Source organism: Capsicum annuum, chromosome 2, assembly GCF_002878395.1.
Source record: "Capsicum annuum cultivar UCD-10X-F1 chromosome 2, UCD10Xv1.1, whole genome shotgun sequence".
In the NCBI taxonomy this organism is placed as follows: domain Eukaryota; kingdom Viridiplantae; phylum Streptophyta; class Magnoliopsida; order Solanales; family Solanaceae; genus Capsicum; species Capsicum annuum.
In genome coordinates, this window is record NC_061112.1 from 144,734,108 (window position 1) to 144,754,391 (window position 20,284).

Here is a 20,284-nt window from a genome sequence, read left to right on the forward strand (position 1 = left end):
AACTTATTATATTAGTGTTTATATTAGAGAAGTTTTAAAACTTTATTAATATCTTCTTCTTCTTTTTTTGTTCTCTATACAATTGTTTGTTCCTAATCAAGTGAGTTCTTTAAGCTATATTCATATTATTTCATAGCATGTGATGATTTATTTTTTTGTTTAGTTTATCATTTATTTTGTTTGATTGAAGAGATAAATTTTTTTTGTGATTTGAGGTAAATTTTTTAAAATTTTAGTATATTCTTGAAATTTACAACAAATAAGTTATCATGTATTTTGATAGATAATTGTTAATTAAGAAGTGTTTTAGTGAAATTTTGATATATCTTACATGATTGAAGACACAAATTATTTGTGACTTGAGGTAGGTTTTGAAATTTTTAATATATTATTGATGATTACAATCTTATTAGTATTTATGATCAAAGAGATGGATTTGTTTGTGATTTGAAGTAAGTTTTCTAAAATTTTAGTATATTTTTGAAGTTTATAATACTAAACTATCATGTATATGCTGAACTTTTTTATCACGTACACCACTCTTAGAAAAGTGATTCAAGATTTTTGTCATTCGCTAAGATTTTGAAATAAAGAAAATTATTTTTCACCTTTTTCCCTTAAATAATTATTATTACTTATTATATGAAATATTAAAGAATTTAAAATTAATTAAAGTTCTTGTTGATTTAGGTATACCTTATATAGAAAATAATTTTTACAAATCAAAATAACTACAAATTTAGTTTAAAACTTGCTATTTTACAAAATAAATATATTTACATAGGAATTCTATACAAGCGACTATCAAAATTTGTCTAAATTGACTATATTTTAATATAAGTTAATTTGGCTTAAGACTAAACCCAATAATTTAGAGTTGTAAATTTACCGTAAATAAGGTTAATAATTCACACCAATTTTTTAAAGTGAGTACTTAATAATATAAGTATACACATGAATTTATTTTTCATATACATTTATTGTTAATTAACATGATACTCTCTTATGTCTTTTATATGATTTGTATGTTTATATTAGTTTTATATTTAAGTATTTTTCGTATTAAATAAATAAATAAATTTATTTCTTAATTCAAGCATATTTTAATTTTATAATATCAAAGTGATTTTGTTGACTGAATTTCTTGAGCGAGATACACACGTGAGGCGCGTAAGATACGACTAGTTATTATTATATGCCGAGAAAGACCAATTAAGGGCTACTAATTGGTACTAAAATAATCCGATGTTGATTGGGATTGGTATAAAATAAGAGGAACCCATGAATTATTTGAAATTTTCAAAATTAGAGTTAGTGTTTAATGTGATATACCTATTAATCTGCGCAAGAATACGGTTATTTAATTAATATAAATGAATTTGAAATATATTTTAAATATTTTTATAGCTTTTATACACTACGTGTGAACGTGTTTTATGTCAAGTCGTTAATTAATATAGAATATATAAAATAAAAATAATTTGTTGAAAAATAGCAATGGACTTTACATATAATAGACATCTTTTTTCTTCCATTCCAATAATGAAAAATGAAATCTAAGGCCCTTTTATAATGAAAAAATTACACAAAGTATCTTAGTTAAGACTATAATTATAATAAATAACAATACTTGTGTAAAATTTCAGTTTATAACAAGAGTAACATTATTTTACTCATTAAATAGGCAAGTGCATGTTTTACTCTCACTACTTTACATTTTTCTATTTTCACTCCACTATTTCACCTCCCTCAAATATAGTCATGTCCTTTACCCTTTTTTTTCATCTTATTTTTTAGAGAAAAGTCATATTTTTTTCCTCAAACTTGTCCGCTCAACTTATTTTAGCACTTAAACTTAACTTCTGTTTATTTATCTCCTTAACATCTTTAAAGTGTATTAATTTCACCCCTCCAAATTAAATACCACTCTCACAATGGAGAGTGTGCTACACTCGCCTACACATCAACGCCACATCACTGTCACATCATTGCCACGTAAGAAGTCACCAATACCACCAAATGACAACATAAAATCCATCTCCAAAACATGAGAGGAAATCCTATATTCCACAAATCCAAAATAACGAAAGATTCAAAACTCTAAAGACATGATTATGGAGCAAACTAAGAGTTTTCAAGAAGAAGAAACATAACGAATAAATAAACTATAGGCTATGCGAATAATTGTAGGGCTCACCAGGAATATGCTACTCGGAACCTCTAGCCAACGCAATCCTCACTGTCACCTGCGTTCTCTGGAAAAAAAATAATAGCGAGGAGTGAGCCGCTAACTCATTGTGTAATAATACTTAACCACAACCATTTTAAAATGGGGACAAGTCATAAAACATCATGAAATAATACTCTTTCAGAAAACAGTAATGATAAATAATATCATTCTTTCATGTAAGCCAAGTTAACCAATAGTTCAGTAATGAATTTCAAAAAAAACATCGTATCATATCAAATATTACATATTTGAAAGGTTTTCAAGAATGAATCATGTAATCAGTGTGGTCACTCTTCTTTATTAAGAATAACCCATAACAGTGGACCCCTCATAAAGGAGTCAATTCATATCAGTATCAGTATGCTAGTTCTACCTGTCCACTAGCGAGGGCTGTAACATTCATCAGTAAATACAAGGTGCACCAGGTCTAACGATCCCGCCGTTAGCTACAGGATTCAAATCAAGGTCTACTCTCATTTATAAATTCTTTATAAACAATAGGATATTCATATGAAAGCATTTTCAGAATAACACATGTCATTTAAAGTTCATATTAAATTGTGTTACATATATACTTGAATAAAAACACATGTCAAAAATACTTATTTCTCATGTAAGTGAAAATATTCACAGTAATAATATCGTATCTCAAATAACCATTTCTATATCATATCAAGATCATATCTCAAATAATCATTTCAATATCATATCAAGGTCATATCTCAAATGACCATTTCAATATCATATCAAGATCATATCTCAAATAACCATTTTAATATCATATCAAATAAAGGACTTGTCCCATATGGAATTTCAAAGTATATCATAACTCATTGTTCATCAAAAATATGTATAATTATGCAATTTAATAAACACAAATTGTGGTAAGATTACTATTCACTGTACAATTTTTGGAATACCAATTTGTCACCTCGAACAATTGATAGGACTCCCTTCGATCGAATCTAAAATCGCATCATTTCAATCTCAAGTTAATTCTCTTATTTGAACTAATTCCGTGATAAAATTAAACTACCCAACCTTTAAGGTTTCATGATAACCTTCAATTTCTTCAATTTTGTATCGAAAATATCATATTACCCAAAATAAATTACCTAATCTAAAAATCACAATAAAGATATAGAAAACAAATTTACCTCAAACCCCCAAAGATTTTTTCCGATCAAATCCTTAAGCTTCTCCTGCTAAAAAAAAGATTTATAGATTGAAAGTTTTATATAGTTAGTGGCAGGTGGGCCTAGGCTTAATTGTTTTAAATCCCACTCCAGAAAGTTGGAAGAATAAGTCATAAACCAAATTCTTCTTCTTTTCCTTTTTCTACTTTATCTTGTAAAATGGCAGCCCCACTTCCCACTACCCTTATAAAAATATTTTTCTTATTAATGGGATATTAAATAGCAGTGCATAATATGTCTGAAAGAAGACAAGTGATTGAATGCACAAATACATCATCAAAAGTGATTTCACACGTTTATTATGACTATAAGATATATTAGAGAACAGTTCTCTATATTATATGTATGCCTCAATTTGCTCATCAAGTAACAATATCATGAAAGAGATTATAAGCTATCAAAATTTAATAGACTCAGGACACGATTATATTTCATTCCTAGGGAATGAGGATTCCAATTGTTTCAATACAAACGTGTACTTGATTGTGATGGTATCATAACTCACCTCCGAATGAGACAAAATAACTGAAAAGAATTATTTTGAAATCTACTTCTAAAGTAGTAAATCTGAAATTTATTCATGTAATAGTAAATCTGAAATTTACTAAAGTAAAAAGTACATGTCATGGTAAACTTAGAGTTTACTAGAATAAAAATTCATAAATTGATATGAACGATTGTGATATCTCGAAGATGTGCATATTGAGTATTAGACATGTATTGAAGAACTAAAAGGTTCTTCGAGAATTGTTTATGTCATTTGTTTTCATTATAAGTTGGTTGGCCCAACTAATGTTGGGGTTGAATTCCTTAAATCTGAAAAGTATAAAAGGTGAATATGGGTCCGTTTACCTATCATGTGATCTATTAAGATGCATCGATATAAGATGATCACATGTACAATCATTGTCAACCTGCCATTTGACATTTATAAAGTTACTTGATCAATGAAATTGAGTTAAGAGTATAACTTTCAAATTATATAATCAAGACAATTTATCTTGATGATGATGGTTTGACATTGAATGCCTTCTATAAATAGCAAAGTCATTGCTAATGAGAACATAACATTATGTGTTGGTCTGAAATATGATATATTGCATACAATAACACTTGTATGCATTAGATCAATAAATTATGATTATTTCTTCTCTCTCAATTGGTTTAAGGTCGGGAATCAATTATTACATCTAATAATTTTGATGTGTGGTATACGATTAATGAATATACATGCACAAAGATGGATTCGTCAAAGAATATGGAGGATGCGTGTTAGTTTTCCTAATACAAGGGGGAGATTATAAATGGCTATGAAATATATTAGGAATTATCACCAGATCCTCATTCAAAAGATAATTTATGTCAAATATCGAAAGCATCTCATATTTAAGTTTTGAATGCTTCTATTTTGTGTACTTAAAGGATAAAGTCTATGTATGCGTGAAGCATGGTAGACCAATCAGTTTCAAATGAAATAATCCTTGAAAAGGATAAGGAGAAAATAATCATACTAAGAAGGCAATGTGCTCTTGAAGAGCCTACGACATAACACTTCATGAAACCTTATGAGAGGTTCAGGTACCTGAAAATAAAGAAGTAACGAGATCTCAAAATGTTATGTCGCATTGTGAACCGATACGAAATGAGAAATCGTCGACAATAGCTTTAATTCGATATTGGCCACTATTGTGAAAGATTATGAGTATCTGAATTCTACGTTAATTTAAGCATGCTGATGTAGAAACATTTATCAAGTGACATGAAATGATGCATCTTGGTAAGCGTAAAAATTATTTGATTTGCAGTTCAGACACTTGAAGACGTCACACATGAAATGTTGAATATTATCACTTGACAAAATTTATATGGAAACTTCTTTAAGGATTCAAAATACAAAAGTTTCTGAAAAACTTATTGATAATCCTTATATTGTATAAGTTTATAGCTTCAAAATTATTGAAACTCTAGGAGAGTTTTCAAAGCAATAGATTATTTATTGAAGTGAGAAATATACTGAATTAGATTGGTTATGAAGTACCATATCTTATTGCAAGTGGTGCACTCATGTATCTTGCAAATACTACAAGGCTCGATATAGCTTTTTCTGTCAATTTGTTAGCAAGGTATATTTCTGCTTCTACTAGAAGACATCGGAATGGGATAAAACACATGAGCTTGTTTTAATCTAAAGATTGCAGTCCCAATCTTATTGGTCGTGCTGAAGTTGGGTACTTATCTGACCCGTATAAAGCTCGATCTCAAACAGGCTATGTGTTCATAAGTAGTGATACTGACATATCTTAGAGGTATACAAAACAGTCTATCATAGTCACTTTATCGAATTATGCTGAGATAATAGCTATTCATGAAGCAAGCCGAGAATGTGTATGGTTGAGGCCTATGCTACATCTCATTCGAGAAAAATGTGGTGTGAAATATGACAATCTACCCACAATTTTGTTCATAGATAATGCAGCATACGAAGCACATCTCAAGGGAGGTTTCATAAAAGGAGATAGAACAAAACACATTTTGTCAAAATTTTTCTACAAATATGAACTACAAAAGAATGTTGGTACTAACGTGCAACAAATTCGTTCAAGTGATAATGTGGCTGATTACTCACCAAATCTTCTCCAATTGCAACTTTTAAGAAGATGTTGCATAAGCTTGGGATGCAAAGGTTCAAGAATATTCTCATTAGGGGTAGACACACGTTGTACTCTTTTTTCCTTACGAGGTTTTGTCCCACTGATTTTACCATGTAAGGTTTTTAATGAGGCAACCTATATGCGTATTGTTAGAGATGTGTACTCTTTTTCCTTCACTAAATTTTTTTTCCGCTAGATTTTTTTTAGTAAGGTTTAACGGGACACATTATTTATCTAGACATTCAATGAGAATGTTATAAATGTATTTACATTACAGTGAATGTGTATCAAAATCTAATAGTATCTAGTTGATATCTATCGGGATTTGAATTATTGTATTTTAATCAGAAATTAGGAGTATTTTTCCTATAAATAAAGGGATTTTATTCGTTGTATTCTGAATTGAGAATCTCGCATGATTACTCTGTTCTCTCTCTGCTTTTCTTATGTATTCTTTCTTATAGATTATATATATATAGTATATATAATTCTATCACTTACTGGGCAATTGGGACTTCCTTGTGCAGCGATTTTGTGAAAATTCATCATAAAAATAAAAGAGAAGTACCTCAATTAATAATTATTACTTATTGTAAATTCGTATTATTCTTATAAGAAAAATTAAATAACAGAAAAATAATTAAATATAATTATTATGTCTGAAAAGCAGTGGAAAGATAATTTTCTTTTTCGATCAGAAATTAGAGATATGTATATATTTACTGTATATTAATCATGTTAATTCGCCACGTAATCCCACCTTTTTAAGCTGTACAAAATATTGCTCAACCCTTTTGTCACTTGTTCGTTTTCATGTGACCAGCAACCCGGAACCCTTAAACCAAAAAAACACAACAACCAGGAACCCCCTTGGTCTAAGCTTCCTTTTCCTTCTTAAAACCCCCTAACATGTTTTAGGTTTTATTTGAAGAATTTCAGTTCATCTAAAGGCTATTTCCGCCATATCACCTGAATGGTAAGATTCCTCTTCGTTTCGTTTTCGGTTTTTATTTTTCAGTTGTCAATCCTTATCCCTTAGGGATTGGGTTACCTCACCATCTTCCATATCGAAAATTCATCAAAAAACCTTCTGAGATTCGAGGGCTATATAAGCCCCTTCTTCTCTACGAAATAAATTCCCGTATTTTCTCCTAGTAATAGTTTCCTAAGTTTGTAATATTTTGCTAAGCTGATGGAATCGTCAACTCGTCATCCCGGTTTGATGAAATACACAAGTAATGTTCTTTTTAGCATTATTCTTTTGATTATATTTCCATTCATTAGAGTTTTGTTTAGGTTTTTGCTGTTTGTTTGAGTTTTCTATCGTGTGTGGTGGCGTTTTGAAATATGTGCCCCAAACTTCTGTGTTAGTATCATATTTTCTTTTACAATTAAGGTGATTTATGGAGTTTAAAGGCGTTGGTTTCTAAGTTTATCCATGTTTCAGCAAAGATTGAGTTTATCTTGTGTTTAACATTAAAATTTATTTTAACTTTGGAATTCATAAATTTGTCTATCTAATGACAATAGTTTTAACATAAATGGCTCTTCTAATCAAAAGATGTTGTGTGCTTCGATCCTTGAATACCAAGTTATCTTCAAAACTCGAGAGTCTCAATGTGTCTTCTCTTCCTTTGGTTGGTGCTGATATATTTTGTTATTTGGTGGAGTTGCCTGCAGTAATGGAGTTTGCCCATAAAAATGTAGTCCTTCCTGGTGAGCCTCATCTGAAGATGAAGATGAAGGCTTCGAACTCCACCTTGAACAGTCTCAACGGAAAAAGGGCACATGTTGCTTCAGACTTGAACCTTTCTCCCCCTAGAAGGGCACGCCCAGATTCATCCACTACAAAGCAGGGGCCGAAGACTGGTTTGGTAACTGGCAAAGATATCAAAGAAGAAATTGGCAGGACAAAGGAGTAAGAGTGGCTGAGGTAAATCTATATTACTACTTCATGTGTCTTATCTTCTTTTCGCTTTTTTTTTTCCTTTCTTCCGGGTCATTTTGTAAGGACACGACAAGTAAAGTGATCTGCGAAGAGAGTGGAAAATCTTGTTTTCTGGGGAGGAAAATGTTTGATGCTAAATGCATCAAAAAGCTTTCGTGGACGTGCCCATCATAAAATCCCACTAATGTTTGATCCGTGCTCTAGCTAATTCTAATTGATGTATTAGCTATGACTGGTATTTTAGGTTTCAGGAAATGGATCCTTTGATTAGTGGCTGGGGGGCTGAACCAGTATATCGGGATAAAGTTACAGGACATCGAATATCAAAGGAGGAGTTCTTGAAGTCCAAGAAGAAGAAGGAAGAGAAGAAGAAGGCAAAGGTACTTTTACCTGATACATGTTTTCTTTTTTATGAATAAGTTGTCAACCTTGGAGCTAGTCTTTCTTCCTGTAGACGTGCAAGTATTTAAGAATTCAGGGCAAATATTTCTTCCAATTTCTACGTCTACAATCAACACATTTTCTTAATCAGTTCTTCCAAGTCTCCCTTTCAGGGCTACATCACTTAGTCTTTTTCATGACCCTCAATCACCTTAGTTTTCCTCCTCCTCCATCTATGCTTAGTTAAAACAGGCTATATTTTCAATTGTATATATACAGAGTCAACTGCTGCTTGTTAAGCTTTTGTGAATTTTCTTTCTCAAGCAATTTTTTTATTGTTGTATCAGGAAATAAAACTGGAATGGGGGAAGGGCTTGGCTCAAAAGCGCGAGATGGAAGCTAGGCTTCAGGAACTAGAAAGTGAGAAGGACAAGCCGTTTGCACGGAGCAGGTTGGTAAATTACGAGAATAGTCCTTGTGGTTGTTTCTTTAAGGTCCATCAATGTGTTTAGAAGGTCTGAGCTTGATGTGATGTATGTTTTGCCTTTGTACCTTCTGCAATTGCAGTATGTCTTTCAATGCATGTTCATTAGTTCTTGAAATTTCTTTCTGGATTTGACCTAACACGTAACTCCATGGTGCCAATAGATGGATTGGTGAACCTATATTTATATTTTAAAGCTTGGGCATGCTTTTTAACCTTACCTATTGGTCATTACATGCTTAAAAGACTTAAAGTTCCTTGCTGGCTGAGATGAGTTTACCTGCATGATTTTCACATTTTGTGAGGCTTCTTTACATAAATCAGCAATCTTCTCTCATACTATCCTCCGGTTGTGCCATGCACGCCTCTATGAAATGAGATTATTTCTAAACTTATTTAATCATCTATCTTTTCATCCACATTTTTATGACACTCATCTTGTGAACAGTACATTGCTGCTCACATACTTTCTTCTTATGAGTATACCCTCCTGTCACACAACTCCTGGTAGCACTTTTCACTTTGGCCAAGTTATTTTATATAACATATCTTCATCTATCATGTCATTCTATTGTAAGATTGAGCATGATTAATTTATGTTAGGATTAGCCTAGAAACTCGAGTTATTTGTGTTTTAAGCAATTCAAAATCGCCTAACCTCACCTCAATGCCATTCTTTTTATGTTGCTAAACTTACAATGCATATGTGTCATCTTATTTTAAACTCTTACTTCCTAGAATGTTCTACTTCTTTGAGCAGTTGATTGGCATGGTATATTTATGTGTTTTAATTTTGCCTTGCAGAGATGACTCAGAACTCAACACAATGCTAAAGGAAAGAATTCGATGGGGTGATCCAATGGCACATTTGGTTAAGGTGACTTTTCTACTCAACCACTTCCTTTTGGGCGTCTCTATTCTATCTGTTCTGGAGTGGTGGATGATTGCCGATTACTGGATCTCTGTGTATTTTCATGATGAGAGTGTGTGGTTCTTTAGTTCTCTGTCTCTCTAAATGTAATTTACATTCTTGGATGTTGCAGAAGAGAGAGCCCTGCCCAATTCTGCCGGACGTTGGTGTTAATGAGAAAATGGAGGACTCAGGTTCTATAATCCCTCAAGAAATCCCTTCTCACAGCTGGATAAAAAGAGGATTGGATGCAGCCCCTAATCATTATGGTATAAGGCCAGGTCGACACTGGGATGGGGTTGACCGAAGTAAAGGTATATACCCTCTTATTTCTTGTGCAATATGATGGTCTTAACTGCCATAGGTTCTACTTTCTCAAGCAAACTTGGTAGATAGATTGCTTATTTAAGCTTTGTATATTTTTCCCCTTTGGTTCATATTGATGATCTCAATGTTGATTCTCTCCTTATAGGAAATGAGAAGAAGTTGTTCAAGAGGACGAATGAGAAACAGGCAACTGAAAGAGAAGCATATCTGTGGTCTGTGTCCGACATGTGACATGTTCCAGTTTTCTTCAGCTTTTTACAATGGGACAACTGCCTCCTCTCCTCTTCAGACATTTACTTAGAAAGGTTTTTGTATTACATGATACAACATATGAATTGCCTTCAGTACCTACCATAAGCTGCTAACCACTTCTCCTTTGATCCCCTCCTCTCTGTTTTGAGTAGATTTTTCTTTCTGAGTTTATATGGTAGTTTATCCCAAGGTAGTTTTTTCATCCCGAGGTAGTTTATCCCAAGTTATAATTGATGTTCTAGATTCAATTTAGATAAGAGATAGCAGGATAGTATAGTAAATGATGTAAATACGGTTTCAGTACAACCTATGTACTGCTGTTGGAGAAATATACAAAGTTATCAGTTTTTTTTTTTTTTAAAAAGGTAGTTTTTTCATCCATTGTCGTTTTTGTTCTTATTGTATGTATGAGGCTATTTGTTTCTGCTTTATTTTTCTATTCATGTGTTAAAGTTTGAGTCCATGCTCGAATTTGATTTACGCAGTGTTGATTCTGCCGTTGAGTATGGGGAATGGTGTTTGTGTTTTGAGCTAGAAATTTGTTGTGTATTGTTAGTTTCCTATTCTTTTGGTTGGTGTACTTTGTTTGTAGCTAGAAGAAAAGGCTCTTGTGTGATGGCCAATGAAATCAAAGGTGAGAAAAAGAGAACTGGTAAAGAGGATTATGATTTTAAGCGGATGGACACGCCAACGTGAAGGGAATTGTAATTAGTTATCTCAAGTATGTTCTTAATTTTTCTTGCGACTGTAAAAACTCCTCTTCTAAGTAAACTAGCTGTATAAGGTTCGTGTTAAGTTTGGATCAAACTCGTGATACAGTTAACTTGTTGTCATATAATTGGAGATAACTTTTTATTATGTTATTTATTTTTACCTCTACTTCTAATTGCGAGATAACTTTTTATTATGTTATTTATTTTTACCTCTACTTCTAATTGCGAGAATGATTTAAATTTAAACATATGAGAACGAATCGCTTAGCTAAAGGTGGTCATTTTGGTACATTAGATAAAATAGAATTGTCTAGTTGTAAATTTTGTCTAGTCGAAAAATTGCAAGAGAATAATTTGAGAAAGGCGCAAGAGCTGATAAACTAGGGCTGCTTATCGGTTGGATAATTATGCTTAACGATTTAGCTTATTGGTTGTCGTTTTTTAAATATACTAATTCGGCTAGCCACCCAGTAAGATAACGGTTGGTTTAGTATCGGATTAGCAATTAACGGACAGTTATCAGATGGTGTAACGGATAAATTTAAGAGAATGAAATAACGAGCGATTATTGGTAGTTTCTCCATTTCTTCACCGATTAAGTTGTTTGTATATTATGATTGACCTATTTATCAATCTTTTAGGCTTCTTGAGTTTTGTTTGTGTAGTTATTTAATAGGTTAAAACATCGAATCAAATAAGTTTTTTCTTCTAGACCTAAAATGTATGTAGGAACATTTTTAATTATTAGATTGACAGAAAAAAATTAAAATTTTAATATTATTTGAATTTTTATGTTTTATATCAAACTTTGTGAAGGACACATTTGGGTTGTTTCATTTTTATTGCGGTCCTTTGTGTTGTCAAGAATAATTTATGTTTTGGTTTAAGAATTAATTTCAGATCTTCTTTATATTTTAGGGAGTCTGATTGCACTTTATAGTTAGATGTCACAAGAAGTGGCATGTTATTTTCTAAACTAAGAAGTGAATAGAATACTAAATGGAGTTTTATATGTTGGATTGACAAAAAATACTTATATATCTAAGAGTAAAAATATAATAATAATAATAATTCCTAATGGGTTAACGGTTTACCCGATAAGAAAATTGAGTAATCTGTCTCCGCACCAATAAGCCATTAATAATAAAATTTTGATCCGTTCTCCAACCATTAATCCGATAACCCATTACTAATTAGTCAATAAACTAATTTTGCGGTTGGATTAACGGTTACAGTTCGATTTTGAACAGGATTATGATAAACCAATGTGATCAACTCATTCTGAAATTTGTGGTCCGATCAATGTGAAGGTAAGATATGATGTATACTTCATCATTTTTATTGATGATTTTACTCTATTTTTTTTTTAATGTGTATGTGATTTCTATCTTGAGCTTTGAGTTCGTTAAATCACCTGAAAAGAAAGATTAAGAATCGATCGAGGTAGGGAGCATTTGTCTAATAAATTCAATCAATCGTGTGATGAGTTGAATTTTCATCTTCAAGAAAGCTTAAAAAAAAAAAATCTGTCAAAATTATAGACTTGCAAAGGGTTGTAGACGTTGAGAAAGCATTAGAGTGATGCCGCCGAGATGGGTTACTGATAAAAGAAATCTGTCGGAGCGAAAAACGGGAGAAGCAAGAAGTCAGAAGAAGGGTTATGTTTTATTTCTAATTTACTGAAAGAAAAAGAGAACAAAACTCTTTATTTTTTAACTTTATATTAAACAAATATTGGAGTAATTAGTGAGAAATAAAAGAAAAGTCAAAAACTAATAAATTAAATTAGAAAAGAATAAATGAACTAATACAAGTCAAAACCAAAAAAAAACAAAAACGGAAGAAAGTATTTTGATTGATTGAAGTAAACTGACCAAAACATTAATTGTGTTATAAAACAAGAAATAATAAAGAAGAAGAGTAGAGAGAATAGAGAAAATGATTCTTATTCCTTCTCTTGAGGGATAAATTACAATGAAGGGGGAAGACTGATCATGGGGTTTGTAACTTTTCCATAAATAGACATACACAGTATATGGTAAAGTAAGTATTTACTATATATGATAAAGTAGACATTCACTATATATGACATATTTATAACACTCCTCCTTGAATGTCTAATTGATAGATAATATGCCTCGTTGAAACCTTACTAGAAAAAACTCTAGTGGAAAAAAAATCTAGTGAAGGAAAAAGAGTACACATCTCTAACAATACGCATATAGAGGTTGCCTCATTAAAAACCTTACAAGGAAAACCCAGTGGGACAAAACCTCGTAAGAAAAAAAAAATACAGCGCGTATTAACTCCCCCTAATGAGAACATCTTTGAACCTTTGCATCCCGATCTTGTGCACCCTCTTCTTGAAAGTTGCAATTGGAGGAGACTTGGTGAATAAATTAGCCACATTGTCATTTGAACGAATCTGTTGCACGTTAATATCATCATTCTTTTTGTAGCTCATGTGTATAGAAAAACTTTGATGAAGTGTGCTTCGTTCTATCTCCTTTGATGAATCCTCCATTAAGATGTGCTATGCATGTTGCATTATCTCTGTATAAAATTATGGGTAGATTGTCATATTTCACACCACATTTTTTTCGAATGAGATGTATAATGGACCTCAACCATACACATTCTCAGTTTGCTTCATGAATAACTATTATCTTAGCATGATTCGATGAAGTGGCTACGATAGATTGCTTTATATATCTCTAAGATATTGCGGTACCATCACATATGAACACATAACCTATTTGAGACCGAGCTTTATGTAGGTCAGATAAGTACCCAAAATCAGCATGATCAATAAGATCGGGACTGCAAACTTGCTAACCAATTAACTAAAAAAAAGGCTATATCAGGCCTTGTAGTATTTGCAGGATACATTAGTGCATCAATTGCACTAAGATATGGTACTTCATAACCAAGGAGTTCCTCATTCTTTTCTTGAGGTCGGAATAGATCCTTATTCAATTTTTGCATGTTTCTCATTTAAGCAAATACTCTATTACTTTTGAAAACTCTCCAAGAATTTCAATGATACTGAAATAATCAAATTATATCTTATGAAGATAATAAAAGTTTTTCAGAAACTTTATATGCTTCAGGCATTTTGAATCCTTTAGAAATTTTCATATAGATGTTTGTCAAGTAACAATATCCAACATGTCAAGTGTGATATCTTCAAATGTGTGGACTGCAAATCAAATAAGTTTTACGCTTACCAAAATATATCCTTTCAGGTCACGTGATTACCAAATAAGTAGAATATTTAATTTCACTTCATTATGTTGCTTATTTATAAACGTGTATCATTGTTCACTTTCGCAACAGTTACTTTTTGTAGTGCTGTAGTAATATTAACACAAGTCCCTTCTCTTTCTCGTTTGACCAGTAAGTAAAGTGTACATTCAATAAATGCAAGACATTATAGAATCTTTCCTTATACCTTTGCTCCTGCTCCTGTATGCAGTGACAATGACACATTTGGCCATGGTGATTTTTTTACTCAACCACTTCCTTTTGGGTGCATCTATTCTATTCTGTTTTGGGGTGGTGGATGATTGCCAATTACTGGATCTCTGTGTATTTTCGCAATAATTGTGTGAGGTTCTTGCTTAGTTTTCTCTCTGTCTAAATATGATTTACATTCTTGGATGTTGCAGAAAAGGCAATCCTCCCCAATTCTTGCGGACTCTGGAGCTAATGAGGAGGTGGCGTTGAACAAAAGGGCAAAAGGGAAACAAGCAATAGAAAGATAAAGGACTGTGTTCTGTCCCCGAAACATGATCCGTTCCAGTTCCCTTTAGCTTTTTATATTACAATGGGACAACTGCCTCAACTTCTCTTCTGTCATTTACTTAAAGGCTTAAGTCGCACATAGTACATTTGTATTGCCTTCAGTACCTACCATAAACTGCTACCCACTTCTCCTTTGATTCCCTTCTTTGTTTTGAGTATATTCTTTCTTCTTGAGTTTACCTGGTGATTTGTTACCACGGTGGTTTTGTCAGCCATTGTCGTTTTTCTGTACATATGAGGTTGAATATGTTTCTGCTTTCTCTTTTTTAATCACAGGATGAATTTGTTTTTGTTTTGAGCTAAAATTTGTCGTGTATTGTTAGTTTCCCGTTCTTTTGGTTGGGTTGTACTTAGTAGCTAGCAGAAAAGGGTGGGGGTATATATACATTATTATAATGTATGTATGTGTGTGTATCTGATTTTTTTCCAATATTAGAAGTCACAGCATCTGATGTGAGTATAAAAACTTTTCATATTATAAATATATAAATTCGATGCGGTAGGAGTATTATTTTTGAAACCGAATAATATGAAAATGGCGTGAAACGAAGTAAATTAGAGGGAGTATCAAATGGGGAAAGTAGGAAAGAAATGTTAGTACAAGTGTGCATTGAATAATAACTCGACCAAATTTAATGGGAAAAACTTATACTCATGGGTGTATACACCCAACTAATAGATAAATGACATTTGTCATATTATTTAAATATAGGTATTAATACTTCATCATAGTTAACAATGCTACTTTATGAATTGATCATCATTTTTATTTACTTTATAAATTTATCATCATTTTTATAAAGGATAAAATTCATAAATAACATACTTATTTCCTTAGTTATGAGTTTCATAGTAACAATTTCATAATTACATAATATAGCAAGTTGTATTTTGTATTTTTGCAAACTATTGTTGCAAAAATACAAATACATATGATTTTTACTGTCCTTATGATCGATATATATTTTGTATTTTTGCAAACTGTTGCTACAAAAATACAAATACATATACTACAAAATGTAATTTGATAAAAGTATTGTTATTTTTTGTAATTTAATACTTAAGTATGCTACTTTATATATTTTTTTCTTTTATAGGGCAGATTGCTATGCCTACCCTTTCACTAGTAACCAAAATAATACTAGTAACTCCTTGAAGTTTCTCACTAGCAACTTTCAAGTATTAATACTTAACCATAGTTAACAACACATCCAACTTCGTGGAGTGTATGCAAACTTTACTCCTACCTCGTAGAGGTAGTTTAACCGATGCACTAGTGACTGCAGAAAAAACATTTACTGCATATATAAGGTTTCTAGTTCTTTTTTTTCTTCATTAATTTCAATTTTTTAAAGTACTTGATATATTAAGAATGAAATTAAAGAATTACCTGCTTTAAGTCAATTTCTTGACCTCCCAATCACGCCAATGTTGATGCAGTGTAACCATATGCCACAACTTTGTAAGAAAAAAGAAGAAATAATGTTAGATCAATAGATGACGGCAATTACTCGGGATCATTATTCTATTAGGTCATTAACTTTAGCTTCAGTTTTTGGATTACTTAGGGTTATTGGATCGTTATTTTATTAGGTTATTACGTAGGGTTAGTAGATTATTGAATTTTCCTTCAGTTTTTATTTTTAATTTCTTGATTAAAAGTGTTATGTTTAAATTTACTTTCTTTTTAAAATGTACCTTAGTTAATATCTATGATTAACTTAGTTGGGTATATACACTCAGTGCGTGTAAATTTTTTTTCCAAATTTAAGGGTGGTAAGTCTAAAATAAGCGATGGCTACTTCCACTCTTTTTGTTAAAGGTGTCCGACTGTCACAACCACATCTAAGGAATATTCCTTGTCACATCTCTATCTGTATGTCTTATGAATATTTTCATAACTTATATTTATGTCCATTAATATGGATAGAGGATATAATAATAAAATTAATTATTTTATTTATGACAAAGGTACATATATACTCCTAAAATATAATAAAAGGTACATATATATCCCTCGTTATAGTTTGGGTGCATTTATACCCTTTCCGTTAATATTTAGGTATGTATATACCCTTGAGCCTAACGGTTAGATACGCGTCCAAATCCTAACGGCTAATCTATTTTTTTTAATTTTATTTGACCCAAATATAAGATTAACCCACACTAAGCCCACACACCCGATCCAAACCCGACCCGTTACTATGAATAAAGAAACCCACTAAAAACAATCGATCTTTCTCACTCTCTCGCTTCTTTAAAAAAAAATGAAGTATCTTCAAATTTTTGATTCAATATTCATGTATATCTTTTTTCCCTCATCCAAACTTGTTCCTCATCTTTTCCAATCCAGTTTTTTCTTTCATTCTCTATACTTTGCTTGTTACTCAATGGTTCACGATTTCTAAGAACTTCACTCATCTGTACAATTGCAATGTGTGTATGATGCAAGAATGAGGTTGGAAAGCTGTGAAGAGTAGTACTTTAGGCTTTGGAGCATGAACCTGGTAGTTATGTTAGTTAGAAGCTTAAATAATTCAGCTCTAGTTTATTTACAATTTAGTCCCAATAGGTTTTAAGTTCAAGTTTTGATTATGTTGCAATTGCCAGCTATGTTTGAGTGATTTGGCACTTTAGGTCCACTGAAGGGCACTTAATTTTTAGTACTAGGAGAGCTAGCTGGAGCTTGTACTCCACTCTTTCTATTGGGTATTTAAGCATTGTACAGTCCTTGTTTTGGGCAATGAATAAGAATGCTTAGCTAAATATAGAATAGTTTTTTTTTTATCTTTATCTTATTTCCCTTTCACTGTTTTATTGCTTTTTACTGCTTCTTCTTCCTTAACTTACAATATTTGGTATCAGAGACATGCTAGACAGAATGACCGTGGAGCTAGCAAATTTCTCTATTAGGAAAACAGAATGGAGGAACAACATGAGAGATCTTTTGCTGAGCTTAAGGAATCCTTAGGTGTTGTACGAAGGCATGAGAAGGGAAAAGGAGTAGATGAAAATGAAGGGTTGGGTGAGATCTACACTCCTTCAGGTCAGCCAATGATTTGGGTTTCTGCATCTCGTTCAGGAGGTCTACCTACTATGGTGACACCTACTGGTTATCAGATGGGAATTGGGTCCTTACCTTAGTTCCAAACACCACCTGGACACCAAAACCCTACCACAGGAGCTGGATCTGCTGGTCAAAAGGGAGCTGGGATATCAGCTCCATATCAGGCTCCTACAGGAACTTCTAATTAGATGCATTATAGAGGCTATCAAGGACAAACACCGGTTGGGGTTGTGGAGGAATAGCAGCACAGACACCTGTTAATGGTCACTTTACTCATCCTTTGTCGAGATTATCCAAGATAGAGTTTCCAAGGTTTGATGGAGCAAGTCTCAGATCTTGAACTTACAAGGTAGACCAGTTTTTCTCTCTTGATGAAGTTTCCTACAACCAGAGGGTGAGAGTTGCTTCCCTACACTTTGATGGGTTGGCTATAGAATGGCATTTAGCTCTTACATCAGGAGTAGACAACACTTACCCTACCCCACTTAGGAGGAGTATATGTATGCTCTTATGGACATATTTGGGACTGAGTATGAAGATCCCATGGCTGAGCTTAAGACGGTGAGACAAACTGGATCTGTGAAGGATTACATAAATGAGTTTGATAAGATTATGACTAGACTTTCTATTTTACCTGAGTATGCTATCAGTGCCTTCATCACTAGCCTGAAGCCTGAGATAGGTTATACTGTTAAGAACCAGAGACCATTTTCTTTTCCTCAAGCTTATCAGTTGGCTAGGAACACTGAAGTTCAAGTCCAAGATCAGCTGAAGCTTACTAAACCAAATGTTTTTACTGGTGGTCCTCAATACAAGGAAAGCTCATATCAGTCTTTCCACAAAGGAGCTGGGACTAAGAAGGATTACTCTCAGACCAAGAAGAAAGCACCTCTGAACTTGAACAAAAACAACAGTAGGAAGTTAACTTCTGCTGAGATGAATGAGAGGAGACAGAAGGGATTATGTTTTTTTTGTGATAAAAAGTTCTTTTCCGAGCAAAAATATGGTGGTGCAAAGTCATTGTACTTGTTGGAGGTAGAGAAAGAAGGGGGAAGTAGTGAAGAGGACGTGGTGGAGGTGAATGACCTTAAGCAGAAAAAAGAGGAAGAACAAGGTGAAGTGTGTGAGATTTCAGTACATGTACTTCATGGAATTCCCACTTACCACACCCTGAGAGTGGAAGGGTATTGTCAAAGAGATTATTGCAGATCCTAATTGATCCTGGAAGCTCACATAATTTCATGGATGAAGGGCTATAGAGAAATGAAATGTGACATTTACACTGTTTGGTCACATGCCATTAATGCAGTTGATGGACATGACAGATACACTAAAGAGTTGTATGAATCCTTCTCTTGGATGTTGGATGGTGTCTTATACACTATGATTTTTTGTTGATACCCCTCAAATCATGTGATATAATCTTGGGGGTGCAGTGGTTACTTTCTTTAGGTGATCTGAAGATGAACTTTCAAGAATTAACTTTGGGCTTCCACTATCAAGGACAAGACTGTGTGTTGAAGGAAGTGGTAGACAAGGTTAAAATAGTGGAAGCTAAGAGGTTAGAGAAGATGGCTATAGGTGGAGGGTAGTTGTTATTGATCAGAGTGAGCCCAATAGGTGGAGAAGAGAGTTTAGAAACAGCAGTTCCAGAGGAAATTTTAGCCCTCACTGAGGAGTACCCTCAACTATTTGCTGAACCTAAAGGACTACCACCTTCAAAAGGGTATTTCGACCACAAGATATCTCTTGAAGCTGGTAGAAATCCTGTAAACATAAGACCATATAGGTATTCATCTGCACAGAAGGATGTTATTGACAAGTTAGTGGATGAGATGATGGAGCAAGGGATAATACAACCTAGTTTCAATTCCTATGCTTCCCCTGTGATGTTAGTGGGCAAGAAAAATGGCAGTTGGAAGTTGTGTGTAGACTATAGGGGGCTCAACAAGGCATCAATTAAAGATAAGTTTCCAATTCCAATTATAGAGGAGTTGCTCGAAGAATTGGGAGGCTCTAACATCTACTCTAAAATAGACTTGAGATCAGACTATCATCAAATAAAGATGACCAAGAAAGACATTGCAAAAACAACCTTTAGAGCACACGTAGGCTACTATGAGTACTTGGTTATGCCCTTTGGGCTATCTAATGCTCTCTCATGTTTCCAAGGCTTAATGAACTATGTGTTTAAGGAACATCTCAGGAAGTTTATTTTGGTGTTCTTTGATGACATCCTAGTGTTCAGCAAGAGCTTATCTGAACACTTGGAGCATCTCAGAATAATATTTGAGCTACTAGTGAAGCACAAGATATATGTA

At 32.9% G+C, this 20,284-nt stretch overlaps 2 long non-coding RNA genes and 1 pseudogene across 2 annotated transcripts; 2 read left to right on the plus strand and 1 right to left on the minus strand.

Annotated features, from left to right (window-relative positions):
* Positions 1–1,006: 1,006 nt before the first annotated feature.
* Positions 1,007–3,514, minus strand: LOC124885197. The gene is made up of 3 exons (XR_007052509.1): positions 3,388–3,514; positions 2,198–2,255; positions 1,007–2,060 (listed from the first exon to the last, which is right to left on the minus strand). It is a non-coding gene; the product is annotated as an uncharacterized LOC124885197 (long non-coding RNA).
* A 3,545-nt stretch (positions 3,515–7,059) lies between these two features.
* LOC107860222 lies at positions 7,060–10,757 on the plus strand (annotated as a pseudogene).
* A 3,695-nt stretch (positions 10,758–14,452) lies between these two features.
* On the plus strand, positions 14,453–15,186 carry LOC124896082. The gene is made up of 2 exons (XR_007052510.1): positions 14,453–14,590; positions 14,761–15,186. It is a non-coding gene; the product is annotated as an uncharacterized LOC124896082 (long non-coding RNA).
* Positions 15,187–20,284: the final 5,098 nt, after the last annotated feature.